This window comes from Lactuca saligna, chromosome 7, assembly GCF_052625555.1.
Source record: "Lactuca saligna cultivar CGN05327 chromosome 7, ASM5262555v1, whole genome shotgun sequence".
NCBI lineage: Eukaryota > Viridiplantae > Streptophyta > Magnoliopsida > Asterales > Asteraceae > Lactuca > Lactuca saligna.
Genome location: NC_136423.1, coordinates 3,617,959 through 3,624,370, shown reverse-complemented (window position 1 = coordinate 3,624,370; position 6,412 = coordinate 3,617,959). Strand labels below are relative to the sequence as shown.

Below are 6,412 nucleotides of genomic sequence, written 5' to 3'. Positions count from 1 at the left end.
TTTCGTCGGTCGGAACCAGATAGTTAACCTCCGAGGAAATGATGACACAAATGATACAACTGAATCTAACTTTGGAGAAACATATGACCGAAACCGTCCGACTCACGAAGAATTGTTAATGTAAGACGTGAGACACCTCAACCCCAAGATCAAGAAGTGGTTAAGGCAGTTAAAACGTCAATTCGGGCTAAATATAATCTACAATGAAAATGAAAATTTAATTTTATGTTATATTTTAAAGTTTTCTAATGTAATTTTAATTTCACATATATATTTTTTTCTAAATTTTATAATATAGTTTTAATTTCATGTTATTCTTTTTCTAAGTAGTCTAGTAAAATTTATGATTTATTTGGTTTTTATTAGATGATAACATTTATTTACTTTTGAAAAAAATAACTATAGACAAAAACATCAATCACTAGATAAAATAAATTGACAAAAGTAACAAACGCTTGTATGCGTTTAACGTGGCCACCACCCTATAGCCTAACCCTTTTTACAAAACATCAATCCGTAGATTAAAAAAAGAAAAAAAGTAACAAACGCTTGTATGGCGTCTACGTGGCCACCGCCCTTTAGCCTTAACACTTTTTCCTCTTTCCCCCCTTCTTAAGCAAAGTCTCGTCTACCCGTTTCTTACACCTGCTCTTCCCCAACACCATCACCGTCCTATACGCCGTCGCTATCCACCACCACCACCCTGGTCTGCCTTCTGAGTTAACGACCTCTTTGGGTGAAAACATGAGCCTTTCACAATCGCCACTACACAATCTTTCCAATCAATCAGGTATGTCTCTCTCTCTTTCTGAAGGGCTTTCTGTTTGCGATTTACCCTAGATTTGTGCTATGAAGTACAATAGGCACGATATATTAAGCTTCTAATTTGCTATGTTTAATTTTATTTATGTGTGGTTACTTAATTGGTTTTTTAATTTTATTTGTAGTTTATTTTTTTTGAAATTGATAATTAAGGGAGATCACCATGGCCTACCTGAAGTAGAATATCAGACAAGCAATCGACCTTCATATTCAAGTCCAATAATGTCAGACAACATACCTTTCCATATTCAAGAGGAAATCATGAAATGGGTTCCCGTGAGATCACTGATTGAGTTCAGATGCGTACGTCTCAAAAGCATGGAAGTCTGTGATCGATAGCTCTGCGTTTATTGCTGCTCACAGCACCCACGGCCACATCCATCCGCAGCATCTGCTTGTATCATATGAAGATCCAATAGATGAGGTAAACTATGTTAGTTTTGTCGATGATGACACGCTCCCCCAACAGAGGTCTCTTCCTATTGTTCCCCCGTTCCTTAAACAACTTATTCATCCAAAGGTAGTTGGTAGCTCTCATGGCTTGATTTGCTTTTTCGGCTCTGATTTCACTTTTACAACTGGGATGGTTGTTCTTTGGAATCCTTCGATTGGAAGATCCATTGATATTGTTGTGCCTGGCCGATCATTTATTGGTTTTGGGGTTTGTCCTGTCACTAGTGACCCTAAGATTGTTTCAATTACACAATCTTGGGATTACCAAAATATCGAAGCCAGTTCCCCTTGCAAAGTTATGGTTTACACGTTGAGCTCGGGGAAATGGAGAAATCTATCCACCAATCTGCCCCCTAAACGACTTTCAAGTTCGGGTTTGGTAGTAGTTACTGATCGATTTATCTATTGGCGTGCCGAGTTAGCAACTCATAATGGGATTATTTCATTTGATTTGACTCATGAGAATTTTGAAATGATAGACCTCCCAGATGGTTTAGCTTGCCATGATTCAGTACAAGGAAAACATTTGTAATGTATGGACGATGGATCATGGTGTTCAAAGATCATTTAAAAAGCTATTCACAATAAAGACACCACATGAAATTGTGGGCTTTAGGAAGACTGGTGTACCTATAATGCATGTGCCAAATGATGATGATGATAATGAAGGGTCTAAACTTGTTGTTTATGAGCCCAACTCAGAACAAAACAATGTTCTTGAGATAACTGGATCTCCTTTTTCTTTCCATGTGAAATCCTACTTTTGTTTGGTGGGTGTGACTCTACTAGTTATTGACAATTTGACATAATTAAGTCGAGGAAATATGATGGCCACATTGCAATTTAGAGCTTTGGAGCATGCATTCTTACTTGTGATGGTTTATTGTTCTCTCTTGTTTCCTTAATTATAGGCATTAAACTACTCTATCAATTTCCTAAAAGAAGTCATGTCATTACATCTTCTTTCATGCTCGTCCAAAAAAGTTGTCTTGTTTTTTTTTTTTTTTTTTTTTTTTCCCCACAAACACTAAGGATGTGGTTGATTTGTAGTTGCTTTCGAATCTAATGGAATTGAATTTTCAGATTACATTCCATGGCATGTTTTGTTACCAAATGGACAGAATTTGAGATTGCATTCCTTAGCCGATGCTCCAATTAATGGTCTGGCATTCTTTCATTGAATTAGGAAACCGTACCTTTAAAATTGATTTTATTAACTTTGCATGGGAATATAAGTCCCACCTCTAACCAAACCCTAGAATTCACACCCGCAGCTCAAACTCATAATAATAGAGTTAACAGGTCTTACCTTCAGATTTTGGGGTTCCATTCGTCTAAACAATTTGATCAAGATAAGCTCTGTGACCACGAACCCATGAAAATATAATCTCCCCTAAATTGATGTTATTCTACGTGAATTATAAATCTCACTTAAAGTTACTTCAAACAAAAATGTATCAATGCAAGGTGCAACTGGTGGCAGATTCAGATGGAAGTGAACGGGTCCATTATATATAAAAACATATAACAAGTATAAAATTCTGAAATTTTGGGAGTAGTGCCGTTTTTGTCATGTTTATTTTTTCTGTTATGTAGGTGTCTCATCATATTTGTCATACCTCTTCACCATCTTGACACTTAAAAAAGGATGGGTTGTCATGACATGTTGAATATTTTTCAGTTATTAGAAAAAGAAAAATTAAATAGGAACAAATATGGAATTTGAACTCTCTCTCATGTGTAAGGAATTAGAGAGTTCATCTGCCGAGTTCACCTTGTAGTGTTCCCTTGGTACTACCACTACCGAGTCCATGTCATTTTGCCGAAGGGTGGCACCGAGCCAACCCCTCAAGCCTAAGATAGGTGTGAAGGAAGGCATTTTGCGTAAAAGCCATAACATTCTTGTACGTTGTTCCATATTACCCAAAATGCCGAAAGGATCACCACATCGAAACAAATTAATTATAAGATTCTTCAAAAGAGTCGTATTGTCTGTCCAACGCAACTGATCCATAGTGTAATCGTAAACATGGTTCAACAAATCCCTCCAACTCGTACATTACCCGAAAACGAAACTGCTAGTTGAAAATGCGATCAATCGATTCCAGACTAGAATTGCAATCTATCGTCCAAATTTATCCTTGTGGGGATACGACACACCAAGCCAAAATATTTAATTTGACTGGATCAAGTATATATATATATATATATATATATATATATATATATATATATATATATATATATATATATATATATATATATATATATATATATATATATATATATATATATATATTCCACCGAGTAGGATTAGAACCAATCATCAAAGTGTGAGAGTCTATATCATTCCTAGATGCCAAAACAATATAAAATCATCAGGTTAGGTTGAGATCTCATGTCCAATAATAAGTCTTTTCACCTCTCCCTTTATGATATGTTCTCTCCGACGTCTTCCAATGCCACCACGAACCCATAATATTATCCCATCCGAAGATTTATTTTAGATACGATGCAAGATCAAAATATGCAACTAGCCGAGCAATAAATTTCACATCATCCGTTAAGCACCATGAAAAAAATTATTGTTCCCGGTTTCTTGAAAAAAACAACATATAATCCATCCATTGCAAGAATAAAATGGAGAGAAGATAACAGATCACCTTGACGTATGGAATTCTTTAGTCGTGCTTCCATTAACCAAAGCTAAAATCATGGAAGAATTAAGACAATGAAGATGGTAATTTAGGCGATATGATATAAATTAATTGGAACCTTAATGCATCTCGAAAGAACCTCGTGATGTCGCTTTTATTTTTTCCAGAAAAAGAAAATATATGCTGCAAATTCAGAAGGTGTCTTTGTAATTAAGGTGGTCATTATGTTTGTGACATATACTCATATTTAAATAAATGCGGCAACAATTATCACATCTACTCTGATAAATGAAAGTTTCTTTTGCCACATGTTCTGTTCTCATTTATTTAAACGCATGACATTTTGTAGAATTTTTAAATTTTTTATTTTTCACTTGTCATTTTATTGTATATTTTTCATTTTATTAAATTAAAATTCCACATTTAATATGTAAGGTAATATATATGTCAGGTATTTATTAAAAATTGTGTATATATGTAATGTATTCAATACATTAAAGCCTCATTAATTTTAATAATTCAAAAATTTTCTCATTATTCTAACAAATTCAAACTTTTCAAATTGTTAAAATTTCATATATATATATTTTTAAATAAACCCATGTAATACATGGGTCTCACACCCACTACAAGAAATATGGGTATTAGCGGCGACGTCTGTCGTTGCTAATGGTTGAGGTTGTCGCAACTAATACCTTTAGCGGCGACACGTCGCTGCAGATGCGTCGTCGGTAATACTTCGTCGCTAATTCACATCCAGATGCCGCTAATGGTTACTTATCACCGCTATTGCTTTCGTCGCCGCTAATAGCCATCCGTCGCCGCTAATAGCCATCCGTCGCCGCTAATACATGTCACCGCTATTACCTGGTGTCGCCGCTAATGCTAACATTTCTTGTAGTGACCTAGTCTATAATATAACAATGAAAAATACACAATTGTTAGGTCATGTGAAAAGTTTATTAGATCGAATAATGTTAATTTATTATAGTAAATCAATGAAGAACTCGCTCATAACGAGTACAATAGTTTTAGAAAATAAACAATTTCGTATATATTCTTCTTAGACATCGAATACTTCGTATTTGTCTATAATTTGAAATATCATATTTAACCTTTATAAGCTTTTAAAATATCAAATTTGTTCAAATCTTTAATTTTTATAATCATTTTAAATTTATGTTTTTATTAATTGACTATTATACCAATATATTCTTCTTATAAATCGAAGATGAAAATATCATCTATACCATTTATAAACATGTCAAATAAGGTTAGCATTTGGACCGAACCGGACTGGACTGACTCTTGGACCGGACCGATTATGGAGAATATTGTGGACCGTTGACTGGACCGGATGAGTCGTGTCCGTGTCGGTGTCTGGGTCTAGGTCCGGGTTTTCTGGTTCTTGGACCCGTTTGGACCGGTACAACTGTAATTGCATAGAGTACAAGTCATTAAAATAAGTTTTTGGGTTTGATAGAACTCGTTAAAACGAATAAGTTATTGGGTTTGATATGATACAACTTGTAAAAATGATTACGTTTCCGTTTCATGCATAACTAATCTATCTTGATGTTATAATACTATAACTTGCAAAATTAATATTACAAATAAAAGCAACTAACATATAAATCAAGTTCACCAAGATCCCTTTCATATGATTTATCTGTAAAAGATACATAAAATTCAGAATTATAATCTAAAATAATAGTTAAAAAGCTAAAATATTTCAGCTTTCATAACTCAACTTTGAAGGATTGTAACCCACTGAATATAATAGCAAAATCAACAAAATTATAGTCTAAATTCATCTACAAACTGTAAACTAAATGTTGGAAAAAACCGCAGGTCAATACGACTTAGAGCTATGGTTGTTTAAATTTTTTTACAGATTACAAAGTTCTAAAAATCTTGCTGAAAATTTTCAACTTTGATAGCTCAACTTTGAAAGACTAACTTATTGAATATAATATCAAAATCAACAAAATTATAGTCTAAATTCATCTACAAGCTGTAAATTAAACGTTGAAAAAAAAAACCACGTGTCAATCCGACTTAAAACGAATGAGTTATGGTTGTTTAAAAATTTTCACATATTACAAAGTTTTAAAAATGTTGCTGAAAAGATGAAAATTTTCAGCTTTGATAGCTCAACTTTGAAAGACTGTAACTCATTAAATATAATATCAAAGTCAACAAAATTATAGTCTAAATTCATCTACAATCTATAAATGAAACGTTGGAAAAAACCACGTGTCAGTCCAACTTAAAACGAATGAATTTAGGTTGTATAAAAATTTTCACAGATTACAATTTTTTTTTTTTAAATCGGGTCCAACCGGGTTGATTCAGACTACCGGGTTGATTCAACATGTGTGCGACCGGCTACGAGTCGCACAGAGCTGTCAAAAAAGCTATGTTGACCGGTGTCGATCGGATCTTGAGTTCCAGGTGGGAGACTTCGTTTTTCTAAAAGT

At 33.9% G+C, this 6,412-nt stretch overlaps 1 long non-coding RNA gene across 1 annotated transcript; it reads left to right on the top strand.

The window, feature by feature from the left end:
• The first annotated feature begins 513 nt into the window (after positions 1 to 513).
• On the top strand, positions 514 to 2,241 carry LOC145007562 (uncharacterized). Its single transcript, XR_013662993.1, has 2 exons — positions 514 to 790; positions 948 to 2,241. It is a non-coding gene; the product is annotated as an uncharacterized LOC145007562 (long non-coding RNA).
• The last annotated feature ends 4,171 nt before the right edge of the window (positions 2,242 to 6,412 follow it).